General features: G+C 40.8%; 1 pseudogene; it reads right to left on the bottom strand.

Moving 5' to 3' along the window:
• Positions 1–247: 247 nt before the first annotated feature.
• Positions 248–931, bottom strand: LOC116854971 (annotated as a pseudogene).
• Positions 932–11,475: the final 10,544 nt, after the last annotated feature.

Here is an 11,475-nt window from a genome sequence, read left to right as displayed (position 1 = left end):
AACATAATTCTACCATTTCCAATTCTGTTTTGTTTGTTTATTTTTTAGAGAGGAAGTGAGGTGGGGGAAGGGGAAGAGAGAGAGAGAGAATCCTAAGCAGACTCCACGCCCAGCATGTAGCCCAAAGCCAGGTTCAATCTCACAACCCTGAGCTCATGACCTGAGCTGAAATCAAAAGTCTGAAGGTCAACCGACTGAGACACCCAGGTATCCCTTATCATATTCAATTCTGTATGAATTTTGTCTTTTATGTTTTTTGATCAGAATCAGTCCTACTGCTTGAGGAGTCTGTTGACATGACTTCTACATCATCTTCATTTTCCTTATTATGTCCCAGAGGTCCCAACAAGATGTGATTTGGTGACAGCGTAGTTACTGACATGTCATTTGACTGCCATGGTTATTGTGGAGCAAGGACATCTGGCAATCTGCCTGTTGCAGATCCATCCCCTGATAAATGACTGTCTACACCATTAGTGGAAAGATTGTTCATTTGATCCAATAATCCACTTCTCATCTCTAAATCAGTTGGATATGGTCTATGTAGGTCCCCTGGGACCCAAGTCAGTGGAGAACACAGTTTCACTCTCACTAACCCTATGTGAATGTTTAATTAGGTCTTCAGAGGAGATGGTACCTTTTCTTGCTTTTTCTTTTGATTTGAGCTTTTCTTTTGCTTGGTAAACACTCTAGCTAGTATTTGTTCTGCTTCCTTTAGGGTTTTTTAGTTGCTGAATATCACCTTCTCTCTTCTCTACTTCCTTTTCTACAACTTGCATTTCATGATGGATTTTTCCCCAATCGAGTGCCAATTTCATCAGTTCTTGAAATTTCCCATCTCTGGATATCAGTGACTCCAGGAACTGGTTTTCCTTATCAGAGGCAACAACTTTTGGTTTCTTGAAATTGCTAGCATTTCTCTAAGTTCTCTCTCTCTCTCTCTCTCTTTTTTTTTAAGATTTTATTTATTTGACAGACAGAGATCACAAGTAGGAAGAGAGGCAGGCAGAGAGAGAGGGGGAAGCAGGCTCCCTGTTGAGCAGAAAGTGCGATATGGGGCTCAATCCCAGGACCCTGAGATCATGACCTGAGCCGAAGACAGAGGCTTAACCCACTGAGCCACCCAGGTGCCCCTCTCTAAGTTCTCTTGACAAGACCTTCAGGGCTTCCAGTGCAGACAGCAGCCCCTCTGGCAGGCTATCACCATGGGCTGTCCCAAAGCTGCCTCCTGGCCATTCCTTCTCTTTGTCTCCACTCCAAGTCTGCTGCTATGCTCCCCACAGGCTCACAGCTGGAGACTTAGAGCAGTTTTAAATTCACGGCAAGAGTTGAGTGGAAGGGACAGGGAATTCCCACGTAACCCCAGCCTCCCAAACACGCACAACTGCTTTCACTATAACACCTCACACCAGAGTGCTACACTTGTTAAAATCAATAAACCTACACATCGTTATCCCCCAAAGTCCATAATTTACATTAGGACTCACTCTTGGTCTTGTATTTTCTATGGGTTTAGACAAACGTTTACTGTATCCACCATAATAATATCATAGAGAACATTTTCACTGCCCTAGAAATCATCTGTGCACTGACTGCTCCCTCCTCTCCTTCTCTCCCAAGCTGGGGTAGCCACTGATCTTTATATTGTTTGCAGAGCTTTGCCTTTTCTACAGGGTCCTGTAGTCGGAGTCTCATGGTATGCAATTGTTTCAGGTTGGCTTCCGTCACTTAATATTGTCCATTTGAGGTTGCTCCATGTCTTGTCATGTCTTGATATCTCATGTCTTTCTACTGCTTAATAATACTCTGCTGTCTGGATGCACCATGGTTTGTTTCTCAGTGCACCCTCCGACAGACATCTGGGTTCCTTCTTACGAACAAAGCTGCTGTAAACATCTATAGGTGGGCAGGTTTCTGTGTGCATATATGCTTTTAACTCATTTGGAGACTATCAAGAGCATGGTTATTGGATCGTATAGTGCGAGTATGCTCTGTTATAAGAAACTGGCAATCTGTTTTCCAAAGCGGTCGTGTTATTTTGCATTTTCTCTAACAATGAATGACAGTTCCATTGTTCTATTCTCACCAGCATTTGGTGTTTTGAGTGTTTGAATTTGGTCATTCTAAAAGGTATGGAATGATATCTCACTGCTATTTTAAATTTACAATTTCTGAATGACCTGGGACTTAAACATCTGTCATAGCTTTTGTATATTAACCTTGTATCCTGTAACCTTGTTATAATTACTTATTAGTTCTAGAAGTTTTTTTTTTTCTTTTTTTGGTTGATTCTTTTGGAATTTTTACATAGGTAATTACATCCTCTGAGAACAAATACACTTTTATTTATTCCTTCTCAATCTGTCTATATTTTATTTCATTTTCTTGTTTTCTTGCTTCAGCTATGACTTCCAGTATGATGCTGAAAAGGAATGGGGAGAGGGGACATCCTAGTTTTGTAACTGATTTGCAACATCCTAGTTTTGCAAGCTTCAACTTTCACGTCATTAAAGATGACATTCACTGTAGCTTATCTGTAGCCGTTCCGTATCTATTAAAGGAAGTTCCCGGGGACTCCTAGTTTGCTTAGGGGTTTTGCTTTTTTTGTTTGTTTGTTTTGTTTTTTATGAATGGGTTTTGGATTTTGTCAAATGTTTTTTTCCTGCATATATAGATATGATCCTGTGATTTTCTTCTTTTCAGATTATTATTGTCATGACTTACATTCATTAATTTTCAAATGTTAAAACAAACTTGCCTACTTGCAATAAATCCCATTTGGCTGTGATAAATAATTCTTTTTAGACATTGTAGGATTTTTTTGTTTTTGTTTTGTTTTGTTTTGTTTTGTTTTTGTTTTTGTTTTGTCCTTTTTGTTTGAGGAATTTGCATCTGTGTTCATGAGAGATGTAAGTCTGTGGCTTCCTTTTCCAGTAATGTTTCTTTCTGGTTTTCTTATCTAGGTAATGCTGTCCTCATACAGTGAGTTAAAGATATTCCTCTGCTTCTATCTTCTAGAAAAGACTATGGAGTATTGGTATAACTTCCTTCTTAAATGTGTGGTAGGATTCACCAGTGAATCCCCATGGGCCAGGTGCTCCAAATTTTTTTTTTATAACACCTGTTGAAATTGTCTATTTCTTCTGTGTGAGTTTTGGCAGATTTTGTCTTGCAAGCAATTTCATCTGTGTTATCAAACTTGTGGGCATAGAAGTGTTTATAATATCCCTTTGTTATCATTTTCATGTCCATATGAATTATATTGATGCATTTTCTCTCATTTCTGATATTAGTAATTGTGTCCCTCCGTCCCCCGTCTTTTTCCTTAGCTAGCTGGCTTGTCAATTTTATTGATCTTTTCCAAAAATGACTTTTGGGTTTTGTTGATTTTCTCTATTGATTTCCTGTTTTCAGTTTCATTGATTTCTGCTCTAATTGTTATTATTTTTTGAGCTTACATTGGATTTAATTTGCTCTTTTTTTCTCAAGTTGCTTAAGGTGAAAGCTTAGATTTTTGGTTATCGTCCTTCTTTTCAAATATATGCATTCAATCGTTCAAGCTTTCTTCCACTGTTTGTGCTGTATTCTACACATTTTGAAAAGTTGTATTTTGTTTTCATTTTAGTTTTTAAAAAATGCTTTAATCTTGCTTAGGATGTCTTCTTTAACCCATGTGTTATGTAGAAGTGCGTGGTTTAATCTCCACGTAGTTGGGAAATTCTAATGTGGTCTGACAGCAGACGTGGAGTGATTTTTATCCTTGTGTGTTTTATGGTCCAGAATGTAGTCTATCTTAGTGAATGTCCTGGGGGCCGACGAGTGTGTATTTGCTAATGTTGGATGGAGTGGCAATCGCTACCCAGGGTACCCAGCTGAACAATACTGCTGTTGAGGTCAACCCTGACCTTGCTTTCTGCTTCTGGGTCCGTCCATGTCTGAAAGAATAGAGTTCAAGACTCATGCATAATAGTGCAATCTTTTATTTTTCCTTGCAGTTTCAGCAATTTTTGCCTCACCTATTTTAATGCTCTACTGTTAGGCACATACGTGTTAAGGATTATTATATATTTTTGGAGGCTTGACTCCTTTATCATTATGTAATGCCCCTCTTTATTCGTGTTAACCTTTCTGTGAAGTCTGCTCCGTGTAAAATTAATATACCTACTCCTGTTTTCTCTTGATTAGTGTCAGCATGGTATATCTCTCTCCAACCTTTTACTTTTAATTTATATGTGTTTATACTTAAAGTGGGTTTCTTGTAGACCAATTTATAGTTCGGTCTTATTTTTTCATCCAGTCTGATGGTCTCTGTATTTCAGTCGGTATACATAGACCATCGCCATATAAAGTGATTGTTGATATAGTTGGATTGACATCTACCACGTTTGTTACCGTTTTCCATTCTTTGCACTTTTTCTTTGTTCTTATATTTGTCTTCCGCTTTTTTTTTTTGCCTTTTGTAATTTTAATTCAACATATTATATGGTTAGCTTTTCCCCCTTTCATAGCAGTTATACTTCTTTCGTAACTATTGTCAGCAGTTGCTCTAGACTTTGCATATACATTTACAACTAACACAAATCTGCTTTCAAATAACACCAAATTGCTTCTTGGGTAGTGCAAATACCTTACAAGAACAAAATAATCCTAATCTGTCCCTCTAATTTCTTGTATAACTGCTATCAGTTTCACCTAGCTACTTTAAAGTAACCCACTTTCAGTTTACTTAAGATAAGAAGAAAACAGGACCATTATAAAATGTCTACACACCCTTATTTTGTCTCTAAATATTTTACTTGTAGACCCCCAAAAATTGGACAGTGACTTATAACTTTTTATCCTATACCCCCCACCCTGCCCCCGCTTGGCTCAGAGATACTAGTGGGCAATGATTTTGAAAATTCTTTTCTTAAATATTCTTAAACACAGAGTACTGGTAAATATGAATAAAGGCTCACTGATGTTTTTGTTTGAGTTAACTAAAATATTTGAATTTATTAAAAATTCCCAGGAGACTCATTTGTTTTCTAAATAAAAATTCATAGAACTTAAGCAAATCTTGCAACACTCTCAATTTAACTGGGCAAGTTTGGTTTTAGGGTGCTTTCATTCTTTCTGACTTCCTGTCTTAAAATTGTAAGTGGGTGAGGTGCTACACAACAGAGGGTGTCATTCAGGGAGACTACAAGGTGCATGGTGCCTCCCATATTTACGTAGTGTGGTGGCCTTGTGTGGGAAATTACATGAGTGTATGCACTGAAAAGCTGTTCCATTAATTCTGTCTTCCCCTTAACTATAGTCAGTGTTGTGAGAGTAAAACGGAAGAGAAAGTGTTGGAAAATCATTGTGGATTGTGTTCTCTTTGTATGCATTGGAATCCTACAAAAAGACAGAATGTTTCACTAAATACGTTTGGAGTTTGTCTTCAATCTTTTATTTATTTCTCTCATCTTTTCCAGGCAATCCTCAGGAAGATGAATGGTGTTGATTTAATTATCTTTTAAGCTGCTCTAGACCATAACGGCATGCATCCTTATTTCTGTGAGTGAATGATTGAACAGTTCTATTACTGAAACTATTAGATTTGGAGAGTTTATTGATTTGAAGTCTTGGAACAAGAATGGTCAATATACTGGTTTGGTACGTTAGCTCATTTAGATTCAAAAATTCCTAGAGATAGTGGAGACTGAGCTTCTGCTTTTGAATTAAAGATTACAATGGCTAAGCAATTTTAAAAAGCCTGAGCTTTCCCTTCATGGACTTCAGAAGATAATGTTAGAAGATCAATCTATGCATGTAATTACAAACGCACATCAGCCTTTGACATCAACTCTGTGAAATGAGTATGTCTAGTCTGATACAGTCTGCGTCTTGAGAAATGGTGCCTTATGGTAATTGATTCCTTTACTTGAATCATCCTGGTAATATTTTACTCGACCTAATAAAATTGGTGTATTCTCTGGTTAGATTTAAAATTGATCATCCAACCACCATTAGTGGAAAGAATTGATGAATTTTTTTAAAAATCAATCAAACATTGAATTTCTACAAAAAAGGCAGGGAACTATTGTCAGAATCATCTGGCTTTTGCTGAAAATCAGGTTATATTTACAAGTTATTTTGAGAGATTTAAAGGAGAATTAAATTGGAATTGCTTATTTCCATCCAAAATGGAAACGACTTTCAGCTTGGCAGCACTGGACTCCTGGCCCTTGTTTTTATGAAATGTACCAAGTCAAATCAAGTGGCGATGGGGCAGAATGGAACACACAGCTGGAGAAGGCCCAAGTAGGATGGGTGTTATCAGTCTTTAATTTATGGAGCTCTGGCAGTCTGAATTCCTCTAAGTCCTGGACAAAATTTTAGCCATTTTAGCAGCGCCTACACGCCAATAGGCTGCCGTGGTCCAGCTGGCAGACACACACATGTAGGTTGGTTAGTGTATAAGCTTGCAAATCTGCAACGACTTCAGAGACCACCTTAGGAGCTGCTTAAGCATGCAAGTGCGATGGGCAGAACTGTTCTGATGTACAGATATTCTAACATAGGCTTGGAGGGGTCAAGTAAGGGCTCTGTGTTGGTGTTGGTTATTTTCAATAACTTGGGAAACTCCTAATTATAAGGAGGGTTGTGGGCTTTTTGTCAGAAATTTAAACCTCTCCAGGAAAAATAGGATTGTTTCATTTGCAATGAGTATCTTTGAGAAGAGGTTGCAGATAGGGATTTGCCACACACAACTGTGATTTTGTCTAGGAAAATAAGCTGCCTGGAGATGAAGACACAATTTCTCTACCTGCTATTGACCCAAGGCTTTATGGTTGATAAAATTAGTCATATCTGATACCAAATGTTGTCTCTGAGTACGTGTTGAGTAGGACCTGCATCAGGAGACACATGTGAGAGCTAATGGTGTTGCTTTGATGTGTCTGTGTGAGGAAATCTGAGGGGAAGATGTGAATGGGATTTTTAGGGTAGAGGAAAAAGTGACCCAAATGGAGTCTTGGTAGGTCCTGGCTGTCACATCAAAAATCTCCTGTTTCCTTGTTTCTTGAGCTGGTTTACCCAGACTTACGTCATCATTTCACGTTCCCAGTTTCTTCCCCAATGTACTGTTTCAAGGCTGAGTTCATTGTTTTTGAGATGATCTCAAAATATGATATTCTCTTAACCGTGACCTGACATTCCTAACAGAGGAAGAAGAAGAAGAACGCAAAACAAGATAAATCTTTTGCTGACCTTGGGGACCTTCTTGTGGGAAGACTAGAGAAGTAGATGCATAGTAATTGGAGGGGAGGCAGCAGTAATCTCAGCTCAAGTGCCAGGGTTCCACAGAATGCAAGATAACCAAAGCCCCCTGAGACAGGGGTGGGTTGGTTTGACTTTGTTACCTGTTCCAGTTCTCTCTTTGTTTACTCCCAGAGTGATAGGATTTATCAATTCCTAAGCAAATGCTTTGTTAGTAAGAATGTATTTAATTTAAATGAATAACTGATATACTTAAAACTTCATAAACGGTGGCATGAAATCCACTAACTTTGGATTTCTGAACAATTGTTTTCAGATTAAACAGAAGCTCATTTGTCAAGATCTTTCTTCACAGTATAAATGAATGCTCCTGGTAGAATTCAAGAGGTATGATTATAAAAGCTTCCTGATAGCTAGTACTGCCAGGAAGGCCTACCCATGCTGATGTTTAGGGATGCTGCTGGGGTAGGGATGCTGTGTTGTGCCCAACACATTCAGAACACATGCTATATTGGAAAAAAATGTTCCTGTATGTAAGTTGTGCAAGGATATCCCAAATCTTTTAATTAATGAGAATATAGACAAATAAAGGGATGCAGGTAGACATACAGACATAAATATCCATCACTAATTCTATTTAAAAAAAAGTTTTATTTATTCATTTTGAGAGAGAACAGTGGGGGGAGGGGAAGAGGCAGAGGGAGAGAATCTCAGGCAGACTCTGGGCTGAGCGTGGAGTTCAACTCAGGGCTTGATCCCACCCCCTGAGATCATGACCTCAGTTAAAATCAAGAGTTGGATCCTCAACCAACTGAGTCACCCATGAGCCCCCACTAATTCTATCTTTTGTGAAAACTAAGGAATTTGCCAGGTAATTTTGCTGTCCAGTGTTTAAAGCTCTTTCTGTTGCATTCTAGATGTTTCTGCTCTTGGGTCCCAGTTTTGATTCTTTTATAGATTGTTGCTAGTTTAAAAAGAATCCATTCTTATATAAAGATCTATGCTGGGACAAGTGTTTGGTATAATTCTGAAGACTTGAAGAACCTACTCCATTTTTAGTGGAATTCTGTCATCTTCTGCACTAATGGTCGTTACATATCCACATGGGATTATGTGTATACAACATCAAGAAACGTATTGCCTAAAAAAGACAATAAATCCCAATCTCTTGAGCAGAAAGAGGCTAACATTTTTTGAGCCTACATTATGGACAAATTATGTTTTTTTTCAGTCGATGTCCAAATAAACAGAAGCCATGTTAGATATAACAAATGGAGGGAGATTTAATGTAGGAAATCAATTACTAAAAGTTTAGAAGTTCTGGAGAGGCAGAGAAGAGGTGTATATGAAGTTACTGCCCATAACCTGGAGAGCCAGTTCCCCCATGGCTACTGTAGGAACCACATTTCTGCCCCTGAGTGGAAACCCACATTTCTGCCCCTGAGCAGAAACCCCTCTGATGCAGTCCAGCTGGTGCTACATTCTTCCCAGGGAAGTAAGACTTCTAAACCCACAAGGTCCTTCATCCTGGCCCTGTGGATGGCACCTGTGGTAGTCAGAATTGTAATGTAGTGCCCCTGGTAAGAGCCCCTCCTCTTCAGTGTGGGTGGACCTGTGCACATGAAGGATGTTACACACATGTGAGGTTACATTATATGGCAAAGGCGAAGGGATTTTTTTCTGAAGTAATCATAGGCCTTAACCAACAGACTTTGAGTTAATCAAAAGCCTATGGGTAGGCATGGCCTTATCAGGTGAGTCCCTTGACGAGCTTGGGAGGCAGAGCTGCTATCCCCTGTTGGCCTTGAAGAAGCAAATCACCATGAGTCTTACAGATGCAAGGAAATAAATTCTGCCAATAAATATCATGAACTTGGAAGAGCAAGACACTGTGAGTTTTAGAGAGAGCCCAATCCCAGTTCGTACTTGGATTGTGGCCCTGTCAGACCCTGAGACCATGACCCTGTGAAACCCTGGACCCTGGAGGATCCAGCTAAACTGACCCATGGAAACTGTGATATAAGAAGTGCATGTCATTTAAAGCTGCTAAGTCTGTAGCAATTTGCTGTGCAGCAATGGGACACTAACATGGCCTATACGTGGGTTGCTGGGTGAAAGCACTGATCACATCTTTGAGTGTGATTTTCTAAACTTGCACAGTATGTTCCCAGTTGGTGAAATGATTCTTCAACTGGCCATTCCAAACTTCTACAAGACAAACAGCTTCTGGATGTGGCAAAAGTAATGAACTGTGTGGGGCGGTGGGGGAGCCCATCGCAACAATTTTCCTCCTAAAAATAAAAGGGGTTTCTTGTAGATGCTGTGTGAGAAGAGCCTCAGGCAAGCCTAGGTTGGTGGTTCTGGCAGAAGCACTGTGGGTGAGGAAGGCACGTTCATAGGTAGGTTAAGTGTCTACTCTGATAAGGACAAAACCTGAAGGAAGCCTTCAGGATAACCAAGCTGCCCCAAGATGGCTGGCTGCTTCTCCTGGGGGTGATGCCTGGCTGGGAACTTGGGCAGCCTCCACTATGGGCAGGATGGGCAACCAGTTGAGTCTCTACCAGATAAACCTTGGGGAGGAGAAGTCCAGGTTGTCAAAGTCCTGCTCAGCTCCCATTCCTGCCATCCTGGCCACTTTCTACATGTGCTTCTGGAAACACCAGGGGGAATGAGGAAATGTGTGGCATGCACTGAACATCTTCTTGTCCATCTGATTTCTGAGGGCCTCCTCAGTAGTGGGTGCACTTGGGTGAGTTTGCACACAAGGCCCTCATACATTATACCCATCCAGAGGGTCCATCTACAGGTCTTTTCCTTGGAAGTTCTGGTCATCTGTATTTCCATCTTTTATTCCAAGTTCCTGCTCATGGGACCAAAATGTTACTTGTTCACTAAGACTCCAGACAGATCCACACCTGGCCAGTTTTCAGTCCAGGCAAATCAGAAACCCGATGGGCTATTGGAAGTGTTCCCTGGGGGATTTCCTTTCAGTGACATTTCTCAGTGCCATCCCTATGTGGGACCACAGTTCTGCAGCAGCATAACAGACCACGGAGTATCATGGGCAATCCAGGCTCCGGTTTTTACCTCCTTCGTAAACTGGCCATCAGAACCTCTGTGAGTCTGAGTGGAGGCGAAGTGAAAGAGGGTAATGAACAAGAAAAGGGCCCTTAAAGGATGAGCTACCTGCTCTCACAATATACCCACATCTTCACGAGCCACCACTGTCTGCTCTTGGGCACACATCTGTCTTCTTGAAGTGTCCGGCTACCTCTCTGTGGGACTGTGCATCCTTTACGCCAGGCCACACTCTCCCCAAGCTGTCCCAGCCAATGAGTGGGCATGGTGAAGGCCCTAGAACCAGAACCTTCCCATTCAGTGCGGAGGGAGAGAGATGGAGCCCCAACTTTTCCATTTGATGTGGGGATCCTCTCATGTTCATTGTTGCACTGGCCTCTCCTGCTGGGGGATCAGGAACTTCCCATTTCAGGCTTCTCTCACCCAGTCCTTCTCCTCCTTCTCCAAGATATCCTGCACTGTCCTCTGAACGCTGGCCACCTGTCTGACTCCCTCCCTTTCACCATCATGGGCTTTCCCTAGCAAATTCCCCCCCTCCCAACTTCTGATTCTCAGAGAGCAGACACTGACACATTTGCTAGGCAGCCTTGTTGTGTCCATTAACAACTGCTATCCAGAATTTCTGAAGGAACCAATAAACGCATTTAATGGGGGTTAAAAACTTCTATTTATTGTTCCTCCTTTGTTTTTGGTGTATTGCTTTCTCTGTTGGGATTTCAGAGTAATCCCTAAAATGAATATTGAAAGCTTGTGTGCAAAGACGAAGATTGCAGAGGAACTGGCTTGCATCTAGAGGTGCTAGGCTAGGAAGCAGCTTCTGGGTTGTGTGTGCAGGGTGAGGGGAGCAGCAGGGTATGGCCAGTGGCTTTCCCCAGAGAACAATCCAAAAATAGCCTGTCGGTGGGGCATAGAAACCCTCAGCTAGCTTGGGAACTTGTCAGAGAAAGGTTTTGAAGTCTCCACAGTTCAATTATGGAATTAATTTTCCTGTTTGCAGCCTCTTTCCTCACCCCAGGCCTCTGCTATAGCTTGTTCCTATCCTCCAAGTTGAGCTTTTCCAGAAAATAAGCCTCTAGTTTTAGGGATTGGCATTTGTCAGTGGTGGTCTGTGTAGGAAGGGGAGCCTGAAATCCATCCCCTCCACGTGGAGAT

The sequence above is a fragment of the Lontra canadensis genome, unplaced genomic scaffold (genome assembly GCF_010015895.1).
Source record: "Lontra canadensis isolate GAN:19392208 unplaced genomic scaffold, GSC_riverotter_1.0 scaffold97, whole genome shotgun sequence".
Lineage (NCBI taxonomy): Eukaryota > Metazoa > Chordata > Mammalia > Carnivora > Mustelidae > Lontra > Lontra canadensis.
The sequence above is the reverse complement of the archived record's forward strand: the minus strand, read 5'-3'. Positions and strand labels throughout refer to the sequence as shown.